We start from the raw sequence: 17,512 nt of genomic DNA, 5'->3' as shown, positions 1-17,512 counted from the left end.
CAGTCTCTCAGTGTCATCTTCAAACTTTATCAGTAATGATTTTCTGTTTTCTTCCAGATCATTGCTAAAGATACAGAACAGCACCAAGTCCAGAGGAGATACCTGTGGGACCCAATTAGAAATGACTGCGCTGAAGGCTGATGTAGCACCAACAATTATATCCTGAGATCTAGCAGTTAGCCAGTTTTTAAATCCAGGCTAATCACACCACATCCATTCGTTAAGTACTAATAAAAACAAAGCCACAGCAAGAACACCCAGATTAACTCTTGACAACCTCAGCACACCAACAGCTCTACAAAACTTTGTTCATTGGCTAAAAAAAAAAAATCCCCAAAATGACACCAAAAATTTCATTTCCAATAGGACTTTCACAGGGCAGCCTCTTAGTGTCAGCTCCATTCACAACCCTGGAGAGGTCAGGTCTCTCATACATTTTTTTCCTGCTAAGGAGGATTTGTCTCCTGGTGCCCAAGAAGAGGCAGGCAACAAACAAATAAAAAAAAAAAAAAGCATCTTCAGTACCTGTTCATCTGTTGTTCCCAGTAAGTTGATATACAGCTTTAGAGGCCCTTGGGAATGGATGTTGCATCTCTACAAGAAAGCTACTCTCCTTCATCTCCTCCATTGCAAACAGAACAGAGGCCCCAGATCAACTATTTATTAAAACGTGTTAGCTGGGAAAACGAGCGGGGGGGGGGGGGGGGGGGGGGGGGGGGGGCGGAGGGGTTAATTAAATTAAAGGCCTCTCTAAAGAGAAGGCAATTACGGTATTGATTGCAAGAAGTGCCAAGTTAATTGGCCATGTGACACATTGACATTTTTCACAATCAATAAACCTGCAACACCTTCAAAGAAATCTTGAGCAGTGCATGACCACATCAGGGTCAAAAATGCAATAAATTTCTGGAGCTGATTATAGCTGTTGGCTTCTTTCATGTTTTCTCAATGCAGAAAGCTGTCTGACAGGGCAGCTCTTTCCCCATGTGGCTTTAATAAAAGTCTTTGATGGAGCCAATGCAAGCTTTCTTTTTTTTTTTTCTTAAGAAGAAATCTTGTCGGCTTCAGTCAGCTTTGCTTTTCTGTTCCCTGCCGATCACCAGGAAGAAAGGGGCTGGAGAGGGCTGGGGAAAGCCAATTAATAGAGGTAGCGGAGGAGTATAACAGAGCAACTGGCAGTGATGCTCTGAAGACAGGCTTGCGCCTGGAGACTGCTACAGACCATGCCCAGCGTGACATTGCAGGTGCTGGGGAAGAGCCTCACTGCAACAAGGGATCGGTGAGACCCTTCCTTTCCTTCCTGTGTTTTATCTGCCGCTTAAAAGCAGAATTGATGTTTGTCATAAGGCTGCTCGAAACGGGCTTCCATCCCCTGAAATCAGGCCAGGCAGCCGGTGGTCCCACTGGAGCATCTGCCTGCATCCCCCAGGACACGGGACAGGCTCTCTGCAGGCAGGGCTTGGAGGAAGGATGCTCCTTTGGACAGAGAACAGGAGGGATGCTGCTGCGAAAGGCAGAACGGAGGGGTGAGCAGAGGACCGTCTGGGCTGCCGGATAAGTTCTGGCCCTGCTGTGGTGCACAAAGTGCCTTCGTGTTTGTACAGGAGCTGGGCTGCAGTCTGTTGTCCTCTCCCGAGCCCAGCTCCCCTCCTTTTGCTTCTCCCTTCTTACCTTCTTATCTCAAGATGCTCCAGATGGACATCACTGAAAGCTGCCAGCCTGATGGGTCTGATCTGTCCTAGGGTGCCTGTACATACTGGTTGGACTGGACCTTCCCAATACCCCATCGTGGCCATCTTCATTGTCAGTGCCTTCCATGTACCAGCATCATTTAAACAAGCCAATCTCTGATATTCTGACACTTCACACAAAAAGTACTGAAACCATGTTCAATGCTTTTCTTGTCCTAGGAGGGAAGGGGGGGTTGGAGCTGGCATTTCGCACCAGACAGGAGCTGTGAGAAGGAGGTGTGAGTTTCAGCTCCCAGAGACTCAGAGGAGACTGAACGCAGGTCTTCTGCCTCCCAGGCGAATGCCCTGTACACGCAAGGGTGGCAGCTCTGGTGCCACCTTTTCCTCCTCAGGAGCTCCACAGAGTATTGTGAGCCCTGCTCCGTTCTTTAAAGCCGCTAACCATAACCACCTTCATCCTCCAGAGCAAGCCTTGGGCTGGGGATGGGCCAAGGGACAGGTCCTGCATGGTGGTGCCCTGCAGCTGCGGTTCACTGGATACTAAAACGCTGGCAAGTGCCCAACTAACTGACGAGTCCCAGAGGTCACCGATGCACAGTGTTACTATGAACTCATTGTTGGAAATCCACACCCAGGCTAGATTAACTGAAAATTCAACTTTTTAGCCCTTTAAATTGTTTTGCTAAGGAGACCTGAGCACTTGCCCTACACTAACAGCATTATTTCCATGGATAAGCTCATTACTACGTGTCTGCTGCTCACACTTGTAACTCAGAGATTTTGTTGCCTGTTGTAATCTTGTATAACTGGCATCAACAAATTACCATGCACTTGCAGAAACATCAGTGAGAGGATGTCATAGCCACGACCTAGCATGCAGCCCCATGACTATTAATTGTCTGTCGCTCATGTTAAACTTGTGTAAGACTACACTTGATAATTAACTTGTACAATTAGAACTCGACAGGGCCCATGGAAGCCACGTCCTGCCAGTGCCTCCCAGTGCACGTGCTGCCTCATTAGCAGCATCACCCAGACCCCCTTCTATCAGACAGTAGCTGCACCCTGTTTTTCCAGGCTCAGTCTATCTTGCCCCGTACAGTGACATCCTCCTGCAGGAGTCAGCGGTGAGCACAGTCACCTAATTATAATGAACCTTGCAGCCTTATCTCAGGAAAATTGGAGGAAAATTAGCTTGTTCCTAGGAGACACAGGCTCAAACTGAATGGGCTTTCTGTTGCCCTTGTCTGTGCTGGAGGGAGGGGACAAAATCAAGTGAGCAATTTCCTGGGCCTGCCAGGGAAGGCTTTGCAACAGGCTTGAGCACACATGTAGTGAGAGCCTGGTGGTGAGGGTGGTCATAGGTCACATCTCCATCCTCTGCCCCCAGCCTGAGCCAGCTGCATGGTTAGCGGAGCACCTGGACCAGGGATACATCCCGTGAGACCTGAAGGAGGATGCAGGTGTGATGTCTGCATTGCTGCTCCAGTCCATCACCCCGTGGGCTCGTCACTCAATCGGGGGGGTGAGGAGGGTCCGTTCTGGTGGTGACCAGAGCTCACCCTCACTGCTGTAGAGCAGCCAGAGCTCTCCAGCTCATGCACCCACTGCAGCAAATGGAAGCCCTTGAAAAAGATTCCTGAAAGAATGATGTGACTGCAACCACCTTACACCACCAGCTGAGTATGAAAAGGCTTTCCAAATCCTGAGCAAAGAGCAATGTCCTCCACACAGGAAGATGAAGAAGCTATTGGAGAAGCAGTAGGGGCAACTTTGCATGGGATGTCTAAGACAGCAGATGGGACAAAGTGACACTAAACTGGCAGTCAGGGCTCATGTTAAGGTTACTTTCAAACTGCTGTTAAATGACAAAAAAAACAAGAGGCAACAATGAAGGAGTCCAAACCACAGATACCTGCAGGAAAAAAAAGATGGGTGCCTACACAATGGAGCATTAAAGAAAAACCCTATTCTAAAGACACACTCTATACCCAGAATTCAAGAATGGCGATTTAATACAAAGTCTGTAAATAGTGCCCAAAAAGCAGACAACACCCTTGTTGTTTAACTGACCTGGACTCACTCATGGAAAATGTTTTTGGTCCTTCCTCCTCACCCTCAACCCATCGGTCAGTCACTCGTGGGAGGTGTGTGCTCCAGGGTGAACTCTCTGGTTTTAAAAACAGCCTAAAACTGGGCATTTTCTTCCTGGCATAGTGCTCAAAACACCAGAAAGCTGGATACTTACCGCCCTGCCCACCATTTCTAATTAAAAAGTTTCATTAATCTCAGGGCTGCGTAGAGATCCTTAGGGGTCTCCCTTGACTCCAGCACTATTCCATGTTTTCATTAACGACCCAGATGATGGAAGAAACTGTAGGCTTATTTAATTTCCTAGATAATCAAGTTTTGAGAGATCATGTGTACACAGAAGGACAGGATTCAAATTCCAAATCTCACCATGAATTAGGGAAAGAGGCATTAAAAAAGCAGGATGAAGTTCTACAAGGAGAACGGTGAGGGTCCAGCTGCTGGCAGGAAGGGGCTTGGAGGTGTCCCAGGGAGAAAATGGATCAAGAGGACAAATCAGCCTCCAAAAAAAAGGCCCATTTCATTCTGGGGGCCACACACAGGGGTGTCACTTCTAAAACACTACACTCTTCCTCCTGCTCTTCACTGCTAAGGTAGCAGCTGGAATATTTTTTTTTTTCTGTTTTGAGAAAGAAAAGGGTCAGCTGCAGGGTGTTCAAAGGAGAATAACAAGAATTGTCACAGACTGGTCCCAACAGGCAGGACTGGAAGGGACAGGCAAGATAGAAGACAAGACTAGGAGGAGGTGCAGATATCTTTCTGAAGGAAGGGAAAGCAAAACTGGTTCCCTGCAGCAGATGGGACAAGGAGCCGTGGGGTTAAGGGGTACCTTTTCAGGTCAGATGTTAGGAAAAATCAAGTGTCTGGATGTATCTGGAAAGGTCAGAGAATCCCTGTCACTAGTGGGTGTTAAGATCGCAATAGGGAAACGTCTGTTAGGAATGAGCCAAATAGAGCTGATCTTGCCCTGTGAAAAGAGGTGGACAAGACCACCATCCAGTATTCTTTCCAAGCCTATATGAAGAAACAGTACATTTGAGAGTTAGTGGTGAATTAGAGGAGAATTTGTAGTGGGCTTATCCTGAGAGCGTGCCTTTCAGACTGAGACAGACTAGGGCACAGGGCATTGAGCCCATAATATCCAACAGGTCAACAAAACCTACACACCCTACAGAGCCCCATATATCCCATGGAGTCTGTGATACGGTGTCTCCACACCTCCATTTGAACCAGTTCAGAATGACTGCCTTTATTTGGAGAGCAGGGCATGGTTTAGAGACAGCAATGAATGTACATCTTTTTACATCTTTTAGTAAAAAAACCTGTTTTCATGAAAATTTTAAGTTGTAAACCAGACTGATTTCAGTGGAAAATATATAAAACCTAACCAGCTTTTCTATAAATGTGTTATTTTCCTCACAATCCTGAAATTGTATACTAATGCACCATTTCTGCGTTTCCATATTAGCTTTTGTGGGTTTTTACATTGCTTAATGGCACGGAGCATAGCATAATGTGCTATTTAGTTCACCTGGGATTAAGTTTGTGGTCCTTGGAGACAGAAGTTTTAAAATAATTCTTATCAACTGCAGGCTGTAATAATTGTGAGCATTCATTTACAGCTCTGCTTTTCTTCTGCAACTCAGAGAAGAAGAGGAATCCACCGGAGTAGGTGGTTGGAGCGCAGGAGCTGAGTTCCATTGCAACATGCAAAGTTGGCATCAGCGTACTGCCGCAACGGATGCTTGCCACCTAACCCCACGCTAATCAGTAATCCCGCGCTAATCAGTTCTCATCACCCAAAAGCTTCCAGTGAGATCTTTTCAGCTATGAAGAGCTTGCCTCAAAATCTGGAGTGTCTCCAAGGGCCAGACCTGGCTTTAAGGAGCCTGTGATTGCCTCTTTGTTCCAGGCTGATGGAGAGTAACTATAACCTTATATATAAACTATAAGGTTTCTTCTCTTCACCTCCTGCAAGCAGCCACCAGCAGCAGCACTAGGCTGGGGCACAGAGAGCACGGGCTGGGGGATGACACCCAGTGGAGGTCGGTGCTCTCTGGGAGCAAATATTAATGCTCCCTTCTGACAAGAGACAGGCTCAGGAGTATAGGCAGGAGCCTTTATGGATCTGGGTCAGCTCCATGAGCTGTCACACGGCTTGTCCTCCAGAAGCGAGCAAGACTGGCCCAGAGCAAGGGCAGACAGTGACCCAGGGTAACCCGAGGTTCATCAGGATGAGGACATCAGAAACACATGTCAGCAAAGGACCAGGCAAAAGCGCAAGCCTGACACCTCTGTGCACAGCACGGCTCAGGTCTGCGGTGCACATAGTGCTGTTCCATCTGGCACGGCCAAGCAGGGAGAGAAGGGTCTGACTCAGCATCACCGGAGACAGAGAGGAGGCAGTTTTCTCAGTGATACACTGTGAGAGGGACCCCAAGTGACAGTTTGTTTGGGGAGGAGGGGGTGGCTGCAGAGAGCACGCACCCCCCTTCTCATCTCTGTCTCATCTCTGGAAATGTGTCATGTCTAATTTGTACATAATGCCAGGGATGATCTGGAAACTGTAAAGTTAAAAAAACAGAGAGATGTTTGTATAATAAATTCCTCTTACGTGATTTATAAAGTATGGTGACAGGCTTAAGAATAATGCAGTGATCCAAAAAATGCTTTAAATAGCAGAGGTGACATTTCCCAAATGAGCACCATTCACATGGCAGGAGGAGAGTGTTTATTGCCTAAACCTGAGTTATGACATCAGTCATCTGCGTAAATGGCGTGTCCCAGGTGGTACCCATGCAAAACTAGCGCAGTACCACTGTCACCACGTCACAAGTAACCTTACGTAACCAAAACTTCATATGGTATGATGCATGTTGTACTGGAAAGGTCTCGGTTACAATGTGTGGGGCATTTCTGGAGGACAGGTGTCCAGTGAAGGGTTCAGTCTTCCAAGCAAAGGGGAAAACAAGAGTGCTACCATATTTTCTTAGAATAAAGAATGAGGCAATGCAGGAATAATTAGGGATTCCAGAGAACAGGGTCTGTCCTCTTTTTACATAGAAAGAATGCAGATAGCTCCTCAGCTGAACCCTGCATCTTGGTTCTTTTGTGAGATGGTGTTTGGAGTGGAGGACACTGCTTTGTGATCAGTCCTGAGGTATGAGTTAGCAACAAAGGCAAGCTGGGATTCATGTGCCTCCCCTTTTTTTTGCTCTGATTTTGTAATCAAATGCCCAGTCATGCACTTTGCTGCGTGCACTCTGTTAACATTTTCCTTAATCTTGCCTAGCAGCAGGAAGGACAGACCCCAAGGAGAGATATCAGGCATCAGGAGTGAGCGGTCACCTCACTCCCAAGGAAAGCATGTGCCAAGCACACGGCAAGAACTGAGCAAGGGCTGTGCTTCCCAAAAAACCTTGCAGAGACCCGCCGGTGAGCGCTGCCTGGGAGGAGGTGGTTTTTGTTCAGTGTGCCCACTGGGTGTCCTGGGCAATCGAGTGTCGCAGGGATGAGTTGCAACTCAGGTTCACATTGCATATGGTGGAGAGGCAGCGCAGGTGGGTGCTGCAGGGTGCTCAGCTGCACATACCACACAGACCCACACGGTCTGTACCCACCCCAGAGAGCAGGGATCCCATGGCCAGTCCTGGAGGCAGTGCAGGAACCTTTTGCCACGCAGCGTTTTACCCCACACTTCCATTCAGACCTGATGCCAACTTGCAGCAGTGGCTTCGGCAGCTTCCAGAGGACTTTTTTCTTTGCATTTTATTAGAGGTTCAGTTTCCAGTAAGGAAACAAACAGGAGCTGTCTGTTGGCATGTGACCAGTAGGTCCCAGGCCCCAGGCTGAATGAGAAAATGAATCAGTAAAGGAATATTAACATGACAAGAGATGTTACAAGCAACAGTGCACATATTTGGTCGGATTTGAGCTTTCCCTTTTATTGTTGATCGCAGCTGTCAGGGCAGTTCAAATCTTTGCAAGCTATTTACCTGTGCAACACAATAGATATTTAAATGCCCATTACATCTTTTCCTGAAGAAGCAATCTCCTACACATGGAGACAGTAGAAGGCAATCACAGCTCTATTGCACTTAGGAGAAGATATTACCAGAAGTGAAGAGCTGTATGACCAAATTTTCATGCTGCTAAAATTGACTAATAGCTTTGAACTTTTTTTTTTTTTTTTCTAACACACATTATTGCTCACCATATCGCTGCTATTACTTGGGGGAAATTCCTGCTTCTCTAAGTTGTCGTTGGGTTGCGTTTATTCCACAAATAGAGAAGACACAGTTCATATATTGTAGATACAAACCATACAGGGACCATCCCTATGATCAATTAATCAAGCTGCATCATGCTGGCTGAAATTTTTCAGCGAAGAGTGAAGCACAAGTGAAAAGCAGTGAAGTCCTCCTAGGGAATGCAGCAGAGAGAAAATAAAACATCCCTGTCTCCAGGCTGGCCTTGCCCCTTCAGAAGTCTTTACAACCTCTCTCAAGGGATGCACATCATCAAGGAAATCTGTCTGCAAGGGGAGGAAAGAGTTTTTCTGCTCACTGTACACCGCTTGTGAAATATGTGGATGGCTTAGGGGAACAGCAGGGCAGGAAAAATGATGATGGTTGGTAATTTGTGAGTTATTTTGGACAGCAGAAGGGGTGATGTCTGTGGTGTCATCATGGAGAGGGGATATGCATGGATTCTCTGCAATGAGAACAGGCACAACCTGCTAGTTTACTTCCTAGATCTCGAACTTGGCTGCAGCAGGAATGCTGCCTCCCTTCACCACCCTTTGCAGAGTGCAAGGACAAGCTAGGAGTGGTGCTGAGGAAGGCTTTATGCCAGGGAAAACACGGTGTTTGCTGTAGGAAGTTGCCCAGGAGCCTTCCTTCCACAGCAGGTCATTTCAGGTCTCCTGCTGCCGGGTGTCTGCCTGCCTCTGCACTTCTGGTGTCCCGTGCACAGGTCACAGCATGGCTGTGTCTCCTCTGGCTTGTCCCAGCCACCCAGCAGAGCTCTCTGGCCAAGCATGAAGACTGGCCGCAGCGTGCAGTTCCCTGCACACCCCCTGACTGTCCTGAGCCTGCCACCCCCTGAACCCCAGCATGGCTGGGCTGAGCCCAGGTAACCTCTCCAAAGCAAGGAGGGCTCATGCATCAGCACAAGGGTCCCATCCTGTTGAAGATGACCCCATCTTGCCTTCCCACACACATTCTGAGTGCACTTTGGATAAAGTAGGCTGCCCCAGTGAGAAAGCTGGCTCCTTTGTCAATATTTCCCCTAATTCCTGGTCTTCCAGCACAGGCCTGGCTTCTAAAGCTCATCTTTTTTCCAACCACCTCTCTCCAAAGCCATTGAAGTGTTCCTTGTTCTTGAAAAGAGTGAAAATGTTTTACCACATGGTGGCACGGCAGTGCTTAGGACTGCTTTGCCCTTGCAGTTTGGCTCACTGCTCCATCCTCCCCACCTTCCCCCCTCCTCGCCCCAGCTACCTGCTCTGTCTCCAAGACAGGAACACTTTTGGTCGTTGTGGTACCCTCCCCTGTGATCTGGCATGCAAAGGGACACTGGGGAAGTGATGCAACCTGGCTCTGAAGCCAGGGGGTGGACAGGGGTTACAAGAGCGGTGTCCTCTGGGCAGGTCTTTGGGGGTGGTAATCACGTGGGATGGATGCTCAGGGGTTCTCTTTTTTTGTGACTCTTACTTTTTTCCTCTTTAAACAGAAGGAGCAACGGGTAGGAACACATGGGGGATGAGCTCCCAGTTCGGATGCTCCCTGGCTGCACATAGCAGAGCAGAGCAGAAGCAGAGAAGATGGAGCGTCAACAGGTTTCTCAGCCATCTACACCATACTCCCCAGTTCCTATAAGCTACCATGACAGCAACGTTTGTGAGTCACAGTCCCCCTCCCAAAAGCTGTTATTGCCTGGAAAGCTGCTGGGATTTCACTGAGCTGGGAGCACAAACTGGACAAGCTAGCACATGCCCGTGGAGAGCGAGTGCTAGTGGGAAAGTCGTTGCTTCTCACTGTGACAAGCCACAGCAGATGCCCGTTGCAGAGACATTTCACCTAGTCTTCAGAGGTTGTTTGGCTGTTGGTGTTTGTTTGTTTAGAGGGGGTTATGTTTTGTTTTGTTTAGCTCGTAATTCAATATGTTAAAGCAAGCAGAGAAGTGAAAATTGCCTGTACCATCTGCTGGTAGCAGTCAGCAAAACGTGCTGTTAATGATTGATCTTCTCCTCCCCCTCCCTGCACTGGAAGACACGCATGTATCTGACAGCCTGGGGATAATCCTGTGCTTGGGACATCAGGATCTGGGGCAAGCAGGAAAGGAAGAGGTATCAGTTACCCCAGCTCTTCTCAGACTTGCACTTCACCTGAGAAATGTAAACCTCCAAGCAGCATGCCAGTCCTATTTACAGAGATTTTTGGTCACCCGGTCACAAAGATGTGACAGGATGACCCGTCGCGGTGCCTGATGTGCTGCGTGCTGCCCATCCTGCAAGATGACTCCCCAAGCCCAGGGGATCCCTGCTTTCCTGGTGGGGTGTGGGAGTGTTGGCCAGCCAGGCTGGTCCTGCTTTTCTGCAACAGCATCCTCCCCAGGAGCGGGTCCGAAGGCCTTTGACAGCAGCACTGCTCCGCAGACTCCTGTTCATGGAGAGAGGAACAGGGAGTTTCCCATTGCCCCTGCTGACCGCAGCAGCTCTTCCTCTTTCACCAGACGCTGCACTTCTCCACACCAGGTTGGAGCGTGCCTGTACCACCCTTGGCTCGGCCACCCACACCATCCCTCACCCCCAGCCTCACACAGCGCTTCCGAACCACTCACCAGGCAGGCAGAGAAATAACAGCGTGTGAAGCTGCTGCTTTGGAGTCCAATTAACCTCTGCGCTACGCTCTTATCTCTGCCTGTTAGGATGAGGAAGCACACGGAGAAGTGATTTACTGGGGAGGGAGCAGGGCCACTAACAAGAGGCAAAGCAGAGGGTCAGTCGCTGAAGTGTCAGCTCACAGCTGGAGATGCTCTGGAGAGCAAGCGCTCCTCCTGCACCGGCTGCCTGCACACCCTTCTCCCTCCGTACCCGGGGTGAATGCATAACAGGACAGCTCTGCACTCTGCCTCTGCTGAATCAATTGTCGCTGCTTCTCCCCTCTTCTTCCTCCCTTCCCCCAACACATATTTCCCTCAAAAAAATACATTTTTGCCATGTGTTGAGAAAAAAAAAATACAGTGCAATTACACATTTTTATAGTGTACCTTTCACAGCTTATCGCAAAGCTCTGCACATAAAAAAATGAGTTGCATAAATTTTAAAGACATGTAATACATACACAGTTAAAATCATGCCGCAACAGCAATAGAAAACAGGTGTGTGCTTAAAGGGAGATTTAAACCAGGGACGTGAGTTGCACGCAGGAGCCGCAGGGGTGAAGCAGCCAGGCAGAGAGGAGCTGCAAGCATATACTGATTTCTGGGATGGAGAAAGGGGCTGTAAATCTCAGCAGCAAAACAGCAAAACAGGTACCCAAGAGGAGAGCAGGAGGATAAGGGTAAATACCTGGGAATTTGAACCCTTGCAGGAATGATGCTCTGCAGAGATTGAGTCTCCAGAGACTGGGCAGGGAAGAGCTCAGAGCTCAAAGCAGAATTTCCTGCTGAAGCTCTGCCCCACAGAAATGCAAGTTTAACTAGTGCCTCTGTGCACTTCTAAAACCTCAGGGTCAGATGTGTACTGCTACCTACAATGCCAGCCCTCCAACCGTGCAAAGATTTCCGATCAGCTGTTATCTCCGTGCGATGGAGGTTGGGTGGATTTGCAGGACCACAGATGGACCGGTACCTGAACTTGTGCCCTAGGAAAGCAGCCAGGGAAAGTTGTTGGGACTTCTCAAAAATATCTAACCCACTTCACTGGAGCTTGGCACTGGGATGGAAAGATGAAGCTGACCAGCAGTTTAGCCCAGGTGTGCAGTGTGTCTGAGTAAACCTGTGCTCAGGTGGAGGCTCATGCTGCATCCCGAGGCACCCATCAGAAGCCAATGTTGGCCCTCCACAATGATCAATCCCCTACCAAGCTGCTGCAGAGATGTGGCCAGCCTCCCTGCTGGGAGGTGTGCTGCCTGCCCTGGCAGCAAGTTCCTCTGACTGACAGTGGACAGAAATGTTGGTCCAGCAGAAAGGAACGCAGTACCACTTGCAACATGGACCAGTGGGGTTTGCAGGCATCCAGAGCCAATGCAAACACCTGCTGGATGGAGCAGTGGACAGCACCCTGCACACTCTGGGTTTGGCCATGGGTAGAAATAATTAAAAAGGCATGTAAGTGTGACCTGGGGTATGTCCTGCCCAGCCCCAGGCTGCAGCATCCCTTTCATCAGGGAAAAGTGGGGAAGGTCTCGTGAAATCGAGCCTTCTCCTCTCTGACTCCAAGGGGGACCCAAGGGATATCTCCTGCTACAGCTCAGCAGAGAGGGAAAATACAAAGGCCTCTCATTCCCCTTGGCCAGCCTAGAAGACAAGGTCATGGACAGACTGAAGGGAAAAGCCAAGCTGATCCATGGTGGAAACATGGTCCCACCCCAGCAGCCTTCCCAGTTCAAATATCAATGCTTTGTTTCTGTGTCCCAAAGTCCAGCTCCCATGGTGCTCATCAGCCCTTCCACACAGCACAAGAAATGGAAATTATGATCCACCCTCAGCTCTTACCCAGGCCAAGATGGTAACACAGGGATGCCCAGAGGCATCCCATGAGCAGGGATGTCACCTTCACCCCCAGCTTAGTCTGTCACCTGAGCAGAGCAGATGCTGAAGAAGGACTGACCACACCCAGGAACCATATCTTATTTTAAAACGTAAAGTTTCTCATCCCTGCCCTCCACAACTTCACACCAGTGGCGTCCCCCGGCTGCTCCTCAGGCCTGCATTTCCAGATGTCCATGCCCCAGGGTGTGCCACCCCACCAGCACAGCTGAGCCAGGACCCTGGGACAGCCCCAGCCACCACCCACCTGGCACACAGGGACACCCTATGGAAAGGGCTGGCCAGAAGACACTGCAAACCTCAAAGGTGCAGTTTGGAAATCACTTCAAAAAGCTGAGGAAACCCATGCAAAGTTTTTGAGAGTCAAAAAAATGGAAAAATAAAGGCGTGAAAACCAGCCAGTTTCCAAATAGGAACTCCAGAGGGTATTCTTCAAAAAGCTGCCTTTGAAGCAACGGAGAATTTCAGATCTAAGACACTCACATGGGTTTAAATGTTTCTTCCTTCACAGCTGTCCTGGTAAGCCTGCATGATGAGTTCCACCCTGGACCCAAGATACACTATGATTATGGGGGTTTTTTCATCATTATCATTAATTTGTTAAAACGGTTATGACAGCGTTGGTTACAAGCCAACATTTTTCTAATGAAAGCTGTTTTGGCAGGAAGTTCTTGACTGGCTTCTGCACCTCGGGAATCCCAGTCACTAAGAAAGCCGTTAAAACGAACGTGAGCATTCATGGGGATACCTGACAATTGTCAAAATTTCTGCAGGATGGCCTAACTGCATCCCAGCAGTCTGCTCCCTGCAGCTCCCCGGGTACCCTGTCACACCACACCGCTACACTGGCAGCCACCCAACAATCCTGGCTTCGCAGCCTGTCCCCTGCATTTCTGATTCTACCAGATAAGATCTGTCTCTGCCTTAGGGCCCTGAGGAGGATTACGGAGCTGATGATCCACAGCCGTGCCCACCTGCCCATAATGATCGCAGAAGGCAGTGGGTTTGAGCAGAGAAGAGGATTCCTGAACCACTCACCTGCACCAGGTAATAATAGGAAATGTTTGCAAAGCAAGACAATTCAGCATGAGTATGTAGAAGTGAGACTTCCTTGTGTGTCGTGGTTTAACACCAACTGTCAAATAAAGTACCACGCAGCCGCCTGCTCACTCCCCACCACCCGGTGGGATGGGAAGGAGAATCAGAAAAAGGTAAAGCCCGTGGGCTGAGGTAAGAACAGTTTAATAACAGAAGTAAAATGTCACGATAATAATAATAATAGTAATGAAAAGGGACATAACTAAAAGAAAGAAGGGAACAAAAGCCGAGAAAACCAAGTGATGCACAACACAATTGCTCACCACCCGCTGACCGATGCCCAGCCAGTCCCCAAGCAGTAATTGGCATCCCCCAGCCAACTCCCCCCAGTTTATATACTAAGCATGACATTCTATGGTATGGAATAGCCCTCTTGTTAGTTCGGGTCAGCTGTCCTGGCTCTGCTCCCTCCCAGCTTCTCGTGCACCTCCTCACCGGCAGAGCATGGGCAACTGAAAAGTCCTTGGCTTAGGGTAAACACCACTTGGCGTCAACTAAAACATCAGTCTGCTATCAACACTGTTCTCACACTAAATCCAAAACACTGCACTGTACAGCTACTAGGAAGAAAATGAACTCTGTCCCAGCCAAAACCAGGACACCAGGCCTTGCAGGCGGTCCTTCCACCAAGCTGTACGCAGCCCAGCACAGTGACCCCCTGCAGGGCAGCCAGTGCCACACAGTCCCTCGTTTCTTTTCGCTGCTCTTCCCAGCAGCCTCCTAGGCTTTATGGAGCTGCAAGCTCTCTGCTAATCTTGCTCTTGCTCCTTCTCTCTGCCTCATCTCTGCCCCATATCTCCCAAGCTCTTCTCCCTGGAGGCTCTACCCTGGTTTGCAAGCAGCAGCTGGCATGGTCATAAAATCCCTTCTTGCTGGTACCCCAGCCACCTCTTCGGAAAGGAATATGACATACAGGTGTAGAAAACCACAAACAGGCAGACAAAACAGACACCATCCATCACAGAAGGGTTCACTTCACTCAGGAGCTCAGATAGGAAAATTTATTTCCTGGCTTTCAAAGCGAGGGTTTCAGTTGGTGCTATTTAAGGTTTTGGTGAGGGCTTCTAGAAATCAATCTATGCCCCTTTCTACCAGCCAGATGGGTCACAAACCAACTTGTCTCAGCCCTACCACCTCCTACGTCTTTTGACTCATCTCCCCACCACCCCCTTCTCATCCCTACCGCTCCAGCATCATGCGTGGTCTCCTCCTGACTTGCTCCCTGTCCCTCATCAGCTACTGCAGTGACCCAGCTCCTCTTCCTTTCCCTCCCCTCCTGACTGATCCTTCCCCTGTGCTGCTGGCAGCTCCTCATGGTCTTCTCAAGGCTCAAAGCTGGGAGCTTCTCCTCCCTTTGCCCTCTCTCCAGTCATTTCAGGGGTTTGTTCAGGGACATTTCTCACACGCAACATAGCCTTACTGGCACTGTCCTGCTGACGAGTCTCCCCAGTGACGGGGCTGTCCCCATGGTGTGGTATGGAGGTCCCAGGAAGCAGCCTTGCCTCCTGTATAAATACTCAGGGCATAGGACATGTCTACATACCTCTGAACATTCCTGGCCTGTAGAGGTATTATAGAGGACTGTCTGAAAAACTGATTTGTAAAAAGATTGTAATAATTGTTAAAAACATAAGGTATGAAATGTTTAAAAAAATAAAAGGGGGGAATTGTAGAGGAATGAAGCTGGGTTAATTAGCATTGATAATATCAACTGTGGGTTGGTTCCAAGGGTGGTGCGTTGCCTGATGTAGATAAGGTGCAGCTGTGGCTGGTTCTGTTAAGTGATTGAGAGCCAGTGAAGAGAGAGCAGCCGAGGAAGAAGCAGAGAGAGGAAGAAGCAAGAGGAGAGAGTGCAGGCCTGGCATGAAGAGTGTGTTGACATGTGGTGGTAAAAGACCTTGTGGAAGCTTGATAGTTTGGAAAGCACTGCAGCACTGACCCAGTTTATATAAGCTCTGCTGAGGCTTGGCACTGAGGACAGGACATGTTCCCAAAAGGTCTCACCTGGGATGTGGCCGTTGAGGGACAGACCTGTACCCCTCTGCTCCTCAGCTTTCCCTGGAGCAGGTGGACCCAGCTCTGAAGGGCAGCTTGGGATATATGGGCTCATAGCCACAGGTCTCTGTGGATGCCTGTGCTGGTGATTCTTTGCAACCCAAAACAGGACAATCCGCACAGCGCACCCCCGGCATCCTGGGCTGCAGCTGGGATGCAGGGAAGCTTTGGGGAGATAGCAAACGCTGCAGGAGTTAAGCTCTGTGATCAGCTTCACTTTGTACCACTTTGCTCGATGTAAATAAAACCCACTCCTATAGAGCTGTTGGAGATCCAGGTACATGTTAAGGCCTTTTTAAGCTCGTGTTTTTCTGGTTTATTGCAGGCTCAACCTGTCCACCATGGCAAGAGGAGGAGAACGCTTCAAGCCCTGCAGTAGCTAGGTGCAGGACTGCAAAGCAGCGTGAGACGCCAAGTCTCTGCCCACCCTGTATTTTGCATCTAGAGGCAAAGCAGGGAGGGATGTGCTGCTGCCCCACGGCTCTCTGCCATGAATTTACCAACACTTCACTTTTCTAAAGCTCATTTCAAACGGTTGCCTTGATTATTTTAATCCAGCAATTGATTCATTCCTAAATCCCACTCAGGCATCTAAGTGCTCTCAAAGTCATTGTCTGCAGTGCCCACACTCCCAAGGTCTCTGAACCAACCCTGGCCTCGCAGTGCTCCCTGTCGGTGGCCTGGACCACCAGCAAAGTCCTTGAGAGCACTCTGCAGCACCTCTGATGCTCAGCTGTTACAGAGCAGCATGAAGCCATGGCTTAGGCACCTCTCGGGGATGACCTGCAAGACCTTAAATTAAAATACAACGTACGGGAGACCAACCTCAACTCCGCCTCTGCGTTGGCCATGGGCCCACAGCATGGGGTGGGACTCAAACCTGCTGCCATATGCATGGGGGCCCAAGCAAACGCCCACGGAGCTGCACTGATTCACTGAGCCCTCCTCTGCTGCTGCTCGCGGTCTGGCTTCGATTTCATTCCCCCCATGAGGAACGCGGGGGTGGGCAGGGGGGCTACAGTGCCAATGAAAGATCGTTACAACTGTGCGTTTATTTCATGGTGTTGTCATGTTTCTGAGGTCTTTGAAGGCTGGTGATTTCAGGGCAATCCCGTCTGAGCGTGCTGGCAGCTGTCCTCGGGCAGGGTCCGTCTCTGGTGGTGGGCACAGGTAAATGAGCAGTGCTCAGCTGAGCACAGCCATGGTGTCGAGTGGGCTGCGGCAACGGGCACGTGTGTCACCTTGTTGCTGTGCTTTAAGTGGGAGCGTACAACACTGAGGAGGCTCCAGAGTGGGTGAATTTCACCTGCTGATGCCATCTCATTGCCTCGCTGAATTCCTGCTGTCTCTTTCACCCACCAGCACCACTCTTGGAATCGTCAGCCCTTCAGTTAGGCAATGTTTAAAATGAGAAAAAAAAAAAAAAAGCAGCCACAGGACATAAAACCAAGGCGATGTAACCACAGAACACTGTTATTCACAAACTCAGTAACCTCTGGACGTAGCCAGAGGTTGCAGCTCCACTAAACAGGGAACAGCTTCACACCACAGCAGCGCACACAAGCTTTGAACACCTTGGCACCAGATCTGCAAGCCCATTTGTGGAAGCAGCTCATGACTCTAACCAAGATGGGTACCACAGGAACACTTAGCCAACCCACAAGAAAGTGCAAGTCTGTGCCAAGGTACGCACAGGGACATACGTGGAGGAGAAGCTCATGATCTCTTCCTAGGAAGCTGCCTGGGAAAGATGCACTCTGTGTGGTCCATGAGAATGGCTCGGGGTCCAGTGATGTCCTCAT

The sequence above is a fragment of the Falco rusticolus genome, chromosome 1 (genome assembly GCF_015220075.1).
Source record: "Falco rusticolus isolate bFalRus1 chromosome 1, bFalRus1.pri, whole genome shotgun sequence".
NCBI classification, from domain to species: domain Eukaryota; kingdom Metazoa; phylum Chordata; class Aves; order Falconiformes; family Falconidae; genus Falco; species Falco rusticolus.
This window is presented reverse-complemented; position numbering follows the sequence as displayed.